Source organism: Scleropages formosus, unplaced genomic scaffold, assembly GCF_900964775.1.
Source record: "Scleropages formosus unplaced genomic scaffold, fSclFor1.1, whole genome shotgun sequence".
Lineage (NCBI taxonomy): Eukaryota > Metazoa > Chordata > Actinopteri > Osteoglossiformes > Osteoglossidae > Scleropages > Scleropages formosus.
The window spans coordinates 40,647-51,835 of NW_021641061.1; the positions used below are offsets into that span (position 1 = coordinate 40,647).

Genomic DNA, 11,189 nt, shown 5'->3' on the forward strand with positions numbered 1-11,189 from the left:
CACGATGACCTCCTTGGTCTTGGTGGTGTTTAGTAAGAGGTGGTTCTCCTGACACCAATGTGTCAGTGTGCACCTCCTCCCTGTAGGCCGCCTCATCACTATCAGTGATCAGGCCTACAACCGTCGTGTCATCAGCAAACTTCACGATGGCATTGGAGCTGTGCGTAACTACACAGTCATGAGTGTAGAGGGAGTATAGGAGAGGGCTCAGAACGCAGCACTGTGGGGCACTGGAGAGGAGATGTTGCAGCCTATTCTGACCACCTGACGCCTGCCAGTTAAAAAGTCCAGTATCCAGCTGCACAGGGAGTTGTTCAGACCCAAAGCCTGGAGCTTCACACTGTGCTTGGAGGGAACAATGGTGTTAAATGCTGAACTGTAATCTACGAAGAACATTCTCACGTAAGTGTTCGTTTTCTCCAAGTGGGAAAGAACAGTGTGGCGAGTGAAGGCAATGGCATCGTCTGTGGAACGGTTGTTCCTGTAGACAAACTGGAGAGGGTCTAATGAGGCAGGCAGCACAGAGCAGATATAGTCTCTAATCAATCTCTCCAGGCACTTACTGACTATGGAGGTCAGAGCAACAGGGTGCCAGTCATTTAAACATGTAATTTTTGATTGTTTTGGGACAGGCACAATGGTTGATGTTTTAAAACACAGTGGGACGACTGAGTGGGAGAGGGAGAGGTTAAAAATGTCCGTAAACACAACCCGCTAAACTGGACTGCACATGCTCTGAGCACTCGGCCCGGAATGCCGTCTGGACCCGCAGCTTTACGAGTCTTCACCCGACGGAAGAATCGGGCTACATCCGCTACAGAGACAGAAAGTGGACTAACCTCTGCAGCCGCGGGAGCTCTCTCTGTGCTGATGGTATTGCCCGCCTCAAAACGAGCATAGAAAGCATTCAGCTCGTCAGGTAAAGAGGCAGCAGTGTCCGCAGGGTGGTTATTTTTCTTTTTAAAATATGTGATGTTGTTAAGCCCCTCCCACAGACTTCTGGCATTGTTGAAGTTGAAATATCCCTCTACTTTGACTCTTTACTGGTGTTTGGCGGATCTGATGGTTGAGCAGAGGGTGTAGCTAGCTCGTTTGTACTCCTCCACACTTCCAGAGCTGAACGCTGAGGTTCGTGCTCTTAAAGCTGCCCGGACCTCGCTATTGAACCACGGTTTCTGCTTCGGGTAATCCCAAATTGTTTTGGTCGGGACCACATCGTCTATGCACTTCCGGATGAAACACGCGACAGTATCTGCGTAGGCGTCTACGTCATCGTCGGAAGCGGACCTGAACATCTCCCAGTCGACGTGATCGAAACAGTCTTGTAACACAGAGTCTGACTGGTCTGACCAGCAGCGGATTGTCCTGAGGGTGGGCGCTTCTTGCTTCAGCTTCTGCCTGTAGGCAGGGAGGAGCAGCACAGAGCAGTGGTCTGATTTGCCGAAGGGTGGGTGGGGCAGGTTACGTGCTGGTGAAGTTTGGGCGCTATTGTTCTGAGGTCAGCTCTATTAAAGTCCCCAGTAACAATAAATGCGGCCTCAGGGTGCGCGGTTTCCTGCTCGCTGATCCTCCCGTACAGCTCCTTGAGCGCCTGCTCTGTGTCGGCCTGGGGGGGATGTAGACAGCTGTGATGATAACCGCCGTAAACTCCCTCGGTAACCAATATGGCCGACACAGGAGCATGAGGTATTCCAGGTCAGGGGAGCAGAAGGACTTGAGATCTATGTTCCTCCGGTCACACCACGAGTTGTTCACCATAAAACACACACCTCCCCCTCTACTCTTCCCCGAGAGCTCTCTCATCCGGTCTGCGCGGTGCGTTGAGAAGCCCACGGGCTCGATGGCCGAGTCCGGAACCTCTCCGGACAGCCAGGTCTCTGTGAGACAGATCACACAGCAGTCCCTCGTCTCTCGCTGGTAACTAATCCGTGCCCCCAGTTCGTCGAGCTTGTTCTCCAGAGACTGTACGTTGGCCAGCAGAATGGTGGGTAATGGAGGACGGAAGGCCCGCTGTCTCAGTCGTAGGAGGACGTCGGCTCTCTTCCCCCTTCTCCGGCTGCGTTTCTGTCGGTGCCGCCAGGTCTCCCAGACAGAGGGCTCTGCTCCATTGTTTGTAAACAGAGCGTTGGCGTTTAGGAAATTAAAGTCTGGTTTACGGTGAGCAACCGAATGGCCTATTCTTATAAGTGTATCTCTGTCATACATTATTAAACTAACTACTTCTACTACTAAAAACAAATACACAAACACACACACACACACTTTCTGAACCGCTTATCCCATACGGGGTCCCGGGGAACCGGAGCCTACCCGGCAACTCAAGGCGTAAGGCCGGAGGGGGAGGGGACACACCCAGGACGGGACGCCAGTCCGCCACAAGGCACCCCAAGCAGGACTTGAACCCCAGACCCACCAGAGAGCAGGACCCGGTCCAACCCACTGCGCCCCCACACTACTAAAAACAATAAATAAATAGCTAAAATAGTTAAAATGAACAAAAAACTGCATTGCTGTGCTGGAGCATGCAACACGGCAGCCATCCTCGGCGCCATCTTGAACCTTTCTTTCCTTTCCTTGATTTGATTTGATTTTTGATCGGCTGGAGGAGTGGCAGGGGACCACGGACGAGACCTGCACCCCGCTGGCGGCAGACATGGTGAGCAATGTGGGGGGGGGGGGGGGTCCGCTGATGACATGGAGCTGTTCTGCCAGGCCCAGGAAGCCGATCCAGAGATGGCGGTGGTGTGGGTCTTCCTACAGTCGGGGCAACGCCTGCCCTGGACTGCTGTAATCCTGCACGGCCCCCACCGTCAAGTCATACTGCTCACAGTGGGACAGCCTCGCCTTGAGAGGGGGGTTGTTGTATTGGCGTTGGAAGGGGCCGGTGCACAGCCAAGTCCTGTGTTACAGGGAGTGCATGGACTTGTCGGCGTGGGGCACTTTGGTGTGATGAAGACGCTGCACCGGCTGTGCCAGCAGTTTCACTGGGTGGGGTGCCGTCAAGATGTGGAGCTGTTCGTGCACTGTTGCGTAAGGGCCCCAGCAACCGGTCGCACGCCCCCCTGTAACAGCTTCGGTTGGGCGCCCCGATGGAGTGGGTGGGCATAGACTTGCTGGGACCCCTTCCCTGCACTGATCAGGGGAACCGCTACGTGCTCGTGGCCCTCGACTATTTTATCAAGTGGCCTGAGGCATACGCAGTCCCGGGACCAGAGTGCTACAACCTCGGCAGAGTGGTTGGGGGAAGAGATGTTCTGCCATTTCAGAGCACCGGAGGAGCTGCACAATGACCAGGGCAGAAACTTTGAGTCACAGGTCATGAAAGAGGTGTGTGATCGGCTGGGGGGGTGCAGAAGACGTGCACCATGCCCCTTCACCTGCAGAGCGATGGTCTGGTGGAGCGTTTCAACTGGACGTTCATCACATAGTTGTCTGCGCTCACCTCCCGACATCAGCGTGACTGCGAAAGACACTTGCCTCTGGTCCTGTGGACATGCCACTCTGCCGTCGAGGAGTCTACTGGCTGCACCCCCCGCCCTGCTTATGTTCGGATGCGAGCTGAGGACTCTGTTGGACTTAACTTTCAGCAGCCTCCTGGAGCCTGAGATGAGGGGTGAACCAAGCCCGGAGTACCTTTGGCAACTGCAGCAACTGCAACCCTGCACACTTTCACAAGGTGCCATCTGACAGAAGCGGGGGGCGGCAGAAGTGGGCATACAACATACAGTATCACGGGTGCCCCCTGGCCCCAGGAGATCAAGTGTGGGTCTACAACCCCCGGAGGAAACGCAGGCTTTGCCCTAAGTTCATGGACAGCTGAGTAGGTCCCAGCGTCATCCTGGACCAGCTGTCAGATCTTTGTCGAGCCCCAGAAGAACTCGAGTTCCTCTTCTCTTGACCAAGGCCTTATACAAGGCCCTGTGCTTAAGGAGGGTCTCTGCCTCGACCCTGGCCGCCGTGGTCTTACTCCACTTTACAGCATGGCTGTAATGAGCGGTCCATGTCGCGGCATTTGGCCTGGTGTTGGACCAGGACTTCATCAACTTGCATCGGAAGGGCCAACCAAAGACGCACAAAGTACTGGTGGGGATGCTGGATCGGAGCTGCCAGTCGGTTAAATAACTTTTGAAAATGTCCTTTGTAAGGGCTTTCTGTATTGTGCGAGGCAAGGGGTGCACCTGCACAAGGTAGAGCAACGTGGAGAGGATGTCCACCTTCAGCACAAATGTTTTCCCTATTAAGGAGAGGCACATTGTCCTCCACAAACCCATTTTCCGCCTGGCTTTAGTCAAACGTTTTAATCTGAGAAAGGGAAAAAAAAAAGTATATGGAGAAAGAGAGGCACAGCACCTTGTAGCATTGACCCAGCTCTTTGACTCAAGCTCAGTGTGTGTGGATTTTGCGTGTTCTCCCCATATTCCTTTAAGTTTTCTCTGGGTGCTCTGGTTTCCTCTATCACTCCAAAGATGTGTTTCAGCTCAACTGATGTCTCTACATTGCCCTACATGTGTGTGATTGCCTTGTGTCCCATCCAGGGTGGAAATGGTCCACTTCTGTCCATTTTAAAGAATATGATTCTGCACGCTGTAGCCTACTGTTGTGCACTCAGTGTGTGAGGAGCAGTCATTTGCCACCTCGGCTGGCATGAGGGTGTGTCCTTACTCTTCAGGCACCACGGAGCCCCTGCATGAAGGTAACGAATTTGCAGAAGGTTACAGTCCATACATTTGGATGGAGACAACAATGACAGCACCTGGCTGTAATTCATGTATAATAATTAAAGGCGCCAATGCCGAAGCAGCCTTACGTGTGTGATGCATATAACTCATGTAAGTGTGTGGAGCTTTGCGCACACTGACACACAGTGCACATTTTTTATTTGCGCTGTTAATTTATTTATTTAATTTCTTTATTATTTTTTTCTTCATTATTCCTCGCGGGGGGGTGTGGTTGGTGCGGTGGTGCAGTGGGTTAGACCGCAGTCCTGCTCTCCGGTGGGTCTGGGGTTCGAGTCCCGCTTGGGGTGCCTTGCGATGGACTGGCGCCCTGTCCTGGGTGTGTCCCCTCCCCCTCCGGCCTTACGCCCTGTATTACCGGGTAGGCTCCGGTTCCCCGTGACCCTGTATGGGACAAGCGGTTCTGAAAATGTGTGTGTGTATTCCTCGCAGAGCGGGAGTGTCCGGCCATGTGAGCTTGCACCGCACGTGTGCACCCCACGTTCATAAACGGTGTCATTCGATGGCTTGACCTTCGTTGGAAAGAAAGTGAGCGCAGCACGAGTGACACAAATTAAACGTGAGTAGAAAAATGCAGCATACAGTCAAACTGGGCCAAGAGACAGCTACTTTACCACTGGTTATTGCACTTGTACTACTACTTTAGTTCGCTTTTATTGCCCATTCATATACGAGAAGTACTTTACAAGTGAAACGCAATTACTGCAGAGGTCTCTGCAGCGCTTCCAGAACTTTTTGACACACGTGCCGGCGCAAAGTGGGGTCAAATAAGCGCACTGGCCTGGGAGCGTGTGATAAATAATAAAATATATTTGCATTTATTGAAAGTCAAGTTTCACTTGTCACATACATACAACTATCCTTAGTACGACGTGCAGTGAAATGCTTTTTTCCGACTGTCCGTAATACAGACTAATAACACACACACACTTTCTGAACCGCTTGTCCCATGTGGCGTCGCGGGGAACCGGAGCCTAACCCGGCAACTCAGGGCATAGGGCCAGCGGGGGAGGGGACACACCCAGGACAGGACGCCAGTCCGTCGCAAGGCACCCCAAACAGGACTCGAACCCCAGACCCACTGAAGAGCAGGACCCGGTCCAGCCCACTGCACCACCAGGCCCCTAGTATAACATACATAAAGTAAGATAAAAGTATAATAGTAAAATAAAAATATAGTGATCTAAAAATGTAGAATAACAAAAATATAATAAAAATGTATTATAAATATGCTGTAATAGGACCAAGGGGAGCTTAAATAGCTCTGTGTAAATAGTTATTACTACTGTTCATGTCTGTACATAGTGTGGTATTCTGTTATGATTGGTTGTCTTATCGTTTAAGTGCAGTTTGCCACGAGGGGGATTCTGGGGGGTTTTAGAGGTGGCACCTCAACCGTCGGGGGTGGCAGGGGCCCTCGGAGTGATTTAGGGGGACTCTCCAGTGTTAAGCGGTACTGTTTGTGGTGTCTTTGTTAAAACTACTCAAAAGACATGAAGTTGGGGGACAGTCGTTTTAAGTCTGTTGGTGTGGAGAAGACATGGGTCGGTTATATTTTTTTGAAGCCAGAAAGGGGATTGTTATGGGAAAGACTTTGTCTTGACAATGTATTTTATGTAATGGTTGCTTAGTGATTTTGTTGACCTACTGTAGGAAAATAGTGTTGGGTTTGTTTGATTGTGGATTTTTAATGTATTGTTTTGGTTGTGTGTATTATTATTATTGATAACTTTATTAAATAAAGTTTGGAAAAAAAAAGACATGAAGTTTTATACTGCAACTTAGAAGTGTTTTATGTGTTTTGAAGGATTTATGTGACATGATGACTTGGGTTGAGCTGGTATTGGGGGACAGTCCTTTCGTGGATATGTTTGTGTGGGGAAGACATAGGTCAGTTATATTTTTTGAAACCAGGAAGGGGGATTGTTATGGGAAAGACTTTGTCACTGTCTTGATAATGTATTTTATGTAATGGCTATTTAGTAAGTTTTGTTGACCAACTGTAGGAAAATGGTTTTGGGTTTGTTTGACTGTGGATTTTTTGATGTTTGTTTTTGGTTGTGTATTTTATTGATCACTTTATTAAATAAGGTTTAATTAAAAAAAAAAAAAATGACTTCATCTAGATGTTTGACTGCTAGGCCATATTAAGTCTTATTTATCCTGTTATGTTATAGTTCCCAGGTGCTGCCTTGCCATCAAAACATGCAGTAAATTTGTCATTTTAGTACTCTACAGCTGTTTCAGAACAAAAGATAGCAAATGCTTACCAGTTTTGACTCTTCCCGGTTGTTTTTCTTGGGTTAGCCTCAGTCTGTTTACCAGTGGTAATTTTTTTGTCAGGCTGAGATGTTTAAAATTGAGTGGAAAACCTAGGTAGTTTGTATTAAAATATTAATGTGTGCAGCCCTGATTGCTTATTTGTTAAACTGTTGAACTTCAGATTCAAGTACAGTCACTGGTGCAATCTTGGGAACAAGTTGAGAATTTAATTCATTTAGCAGGAGCTTTTCTTCACAGCAACATACCTCTTACACACACACACACACATTTTCAGAACCGCTTGTCCCATACGGGGTCACGGGGAACCGGAGCCTACCCGGGAACACAGGGCGTAAGGCCGGAGGGGGCGGGGACACACCCAGGACGGGACGGCAGTCCGTCGCAAGGCACCCCAAGTGGGACTTGAACCCCAGACCCACCGGAGAGCAGGACTGTGGCCCAACCCACTGCACCACCGCACCCCCTTATACCTCTTACAAAAAGTACAATTTGTGCACTCAGTAATGTGGAGTAATACTAATGTGCTTGTGACCCCATGCCGAGGTGTAAGGGTACAGCATGGAGGCCGGCCACTACGAGGTCCTGGCTGCTGTGGGTGAGGGCGCCTCCGGACGCGTGTTCAAGGCACGCGAGACTGGCGGCTGCCAGCGCCGCGTGGCCCTCGAGAAGGTCAGGGTCCTCGAGCAGATGGAGGAAGGCGTGCCTGCCTTCGTGATCCGTGAGGTGGCACTGCTGCGCAAGTTGGAGGCCTTCGACCACCCCAACGTGGTCAAGTAAATCGAAAAACCCTCCTCATAGATGTTTTTATTGTCATGTTTATTGTTAATAATAATAATAATAAGAAGAAGAATATAAATAATTTTCATTATTTATCATTTAACTTCTGCTCCGTGTGATTTACAATGTTGAATAATCCAACTTGATTCATTTACACAGCTAGGAATTCTTGGTTCATTCAGGGTAGGTACCTTGGTCGAGCCTATTAAAGCAGGAGAATTGATTCGGACCTGGGACCTTAGCATTGCAGGGAAACGGCCCTAGCAATTACATGACCTGCTCACCACACATTACCATTTTCTGGGTTATATTTGCAGGTTATGTGAACCCTGTTGTAACCTGTAGGTTGTTTGTTCAAGCCCCACTTGGTGCTATTGCTGCAGTACTCTTGATCAAAGTATTTACTCTGAACTGACCTGCAAAAATACATAAGTGCTGTATCAGTGTATACATATTACAAGTCATTATGGATAATATTATAGTACAGTATAGTAATAATACAGCAAAGTATTACTGCCCTGTTTCTGGACAGTTAAAACCAGCTGTTGATCTCTGAGTGTAAGTAGAACTCTTTTCTATTTGTTTATTCAGGGTAAGACTGAGTTCTAAATATTAATTCATTTTACTTGTTTTCTAGGTTATTAGATGTTTCAGTTGAAGTCCAAAATCAGACCTCAGAGCTGACTTTAGTGTTTGAATATGTTGATCAAGATTTGTGTGCATTTCTTGCCTCGGTAGCAGAGACTGGTCTCAGCAGGTGGAAAATTAAGGTGAGATGTCCTTTTTGTCATAGTCCATGCAATATCAACTGTTAAACCTTTGATCCACAATAGTGTATGTCATTAATGTAATGTAATGTAATTTTCTGAAAACCATTATGTTATGTGAATTCAGTCTCCGTTATGTTAATACTGTTGTATTTTTTCATTTAGCTGATGCTTTTCTCCAAAGTGACTGAGGTTTTCATACTAAGCTACTGTAATGATGACGTATCATGGTGGAGAGTAAGGGGTTGCTCCGCCCCCTCGATGCTCGCTCCCGGGCGCGCAGGCTGATATACTTGGCCGTGTACACCTTTTGTGCCTCGCACGTTTTGGAGATTACTTTAATGTTGTTTATTTTATTGTAAGGACAGCTGTGTGAAATATGTCATCCATAGTTGCCCACAAGATATTAAAAAGAAGAGCTTCCTTTTGTCCGTGTCCATCTGGATTTATATAATTTTACGCCTTTCTGGAATCCACGTGAGGATCTGGGCTAACTCATTAGCTTAGCCGGATCGTTACACTACTCATTTACTCATTTATACACATTTCATTTTTAAAAACAAAAAAGCTTACACACTCATGCACCTACATGGCTATGATTTGATTTACTGCACAGGTTTGGATCAGCCTGTCAGTTGGTACAGGTGTCCCTTCAGTTTCCTCCTTTCTGTAAAAGAAAAAGGTGTCCCCATGTATCTCCTCCTGTCCTCGCAGGACATAATGTTACAGCTGCTGCGAGGCCTCGACTTCCTTCACACCAACATGCTGGTGCACCGGGACCTGAAGCCGCAAAATGTGCTGGTCAGCAGCCACGGTGAGATCAAGATTGCGGATTTTGGTCTGGCGCGGATCTACAGCCACCACATGGCTCTCACGCCCATCGTAAGTCTGCACTGACTGGATCCTGACATGCTAGTGTTTTAACCCTAACAATTTGTACAAGTGAATATGTCACTGGACAGAAACTAAACTAAGCATTCTGCCTCCTAAACCCATCACCCTGTAATAAATTCATAACAAAGTCCTGTGGTCTTATGCAGCCTGACACATTCTTTGCTGTTCTCTAGATGATGACATCACTTCCTGTGGGTATGTGCTCCTCAGGTGGTGACCCTGTGGTACAGAGTTCCGGAGGTCCGCTACACTCCGGCTACATGTCCTCCGTGGACATGTGGAGCACTGGCTGCATCTTCGCTGAGCTCTTCCTCCTCAGGTAGGGAGAGCACAGTAAACCACTGTACACCCCCCGCTGCATCACGGAGACACGCTTGCGTGTAACACACATCTGGCTGCACTTCTTTTTGGCAGACCCTTGTTTTGCGGCTATTCTGACATACAGCAGCTCCAGAAAATCATAGAGTAAGTCACTACATGTCCTCTTTCATAGTGAGATGGTTTCATGGTCAGCGATGCTTTATAGCTTTGCAGGCTGGGGGTATCAATGCTGACAGAGTAACTTAGGGTTAAATTGGGTTAAGGTTAAGAGTCACATTGCGTTAAGGTTAGAGTCAAATTAGGTGTTCCCAGATAGCTCGAGTGTGTAACTCCTCCTTGTTGGTCCTCAGTGTGATCGGCCTGCCTGCACAGGAGGACTGGCCTACCGAGAGCCCCATCCCGTACCCTGCCAACTAGAAGAGTGGTAATACCTTAAACCAGCTGCTGCCGAACTTGCACCAGGAAGAGAGGGACTTGCTCTTAGTAAGTTTTAATGGGTGCGAGTCTTGCAATAGTGTGTAAAGTAGGAGATGGAAGTATTTTTTTTTTTTGGAAATCAGAGCAATGGTCTTCCTATTAGTGAATTGGTCACTGATTGACGGTACTTTGGGATTGGCATATCCGCATCTACACTCCTTGGGATGTTGGTGAAATGCCCTGTTGGATTCTGAGTTAATGAGAATGACTTTGTTTCTAAATCAGAATTCACAGCCCGTTCCTGCCAGGGTGTGATGGGGGGAACCAGTTTAAAGGCAGCTGGAATACCTCACTAGCCCAGCGCTGTGAGAAAAGGCTAAATTGGTAACAGTCCATTTGATCGAGGGCCTAAGTTCTGGACTGGAGATCCTGATGTACTGTAAGCCACGAGAAGCAGGCTTGAGGACCACTGCAGGGATACAGGTTTCTTTGCAGGGGTGTGTTGGAACAGGGAATTGACTGTGTTTTGTCGGTGTGCCCACAGCAGTTTCTGGCCTTTAACCCATCCAAGCGTGTCTCAGCCTTTGAGGCACACCTTCCTGGCTGAGCAGTAGCACCGCTACCCAGGGACCCTATGGCTGCTGAAGAGCTGGCGGAATAACGGTTAATTCACGGCGGTACCTTCGCTCGAAGGAGATGAGGACTGTTGCCAAGTTATTCATTTCAATAAAAGTGTTATTTCCTTTCTTCCTTTCTGAATGTCTCAGTTTTTACTTGAGGGCAGAAGATTCACATCCTACCTGTGTTCATCTCAGAGATGTGCAACATGACGGTAACTGGTACTGTTCCAGAGTTTAGGTGCTCAATATCTAAAGGTGTGCCCGCCTACTGGGGTCTTACTGATCAGAGGTACCAACTTAGATTTTCTGAAATGACCCAACATTTCTTAAGATGACATTGTAGCATGCTGTGCTCTGGGTATGGATGGGGCAAA

General features: G+C 48.3%; 1 pseudogene; it reads left to right on the forward strand.

Moving 5' to 3' along the window:
• The first annotated feature begins 7,562 nt into the window (after positions 1–7,562).
• On the forward strand, positions 7,563–10,879 carry LOC114909846 (cyclin-dependent kinase 6-like; annotated as a pseudogene).
• The last annotated feature ends 310 nt before the right edge of the window (positions 10,880–11,189 follow it).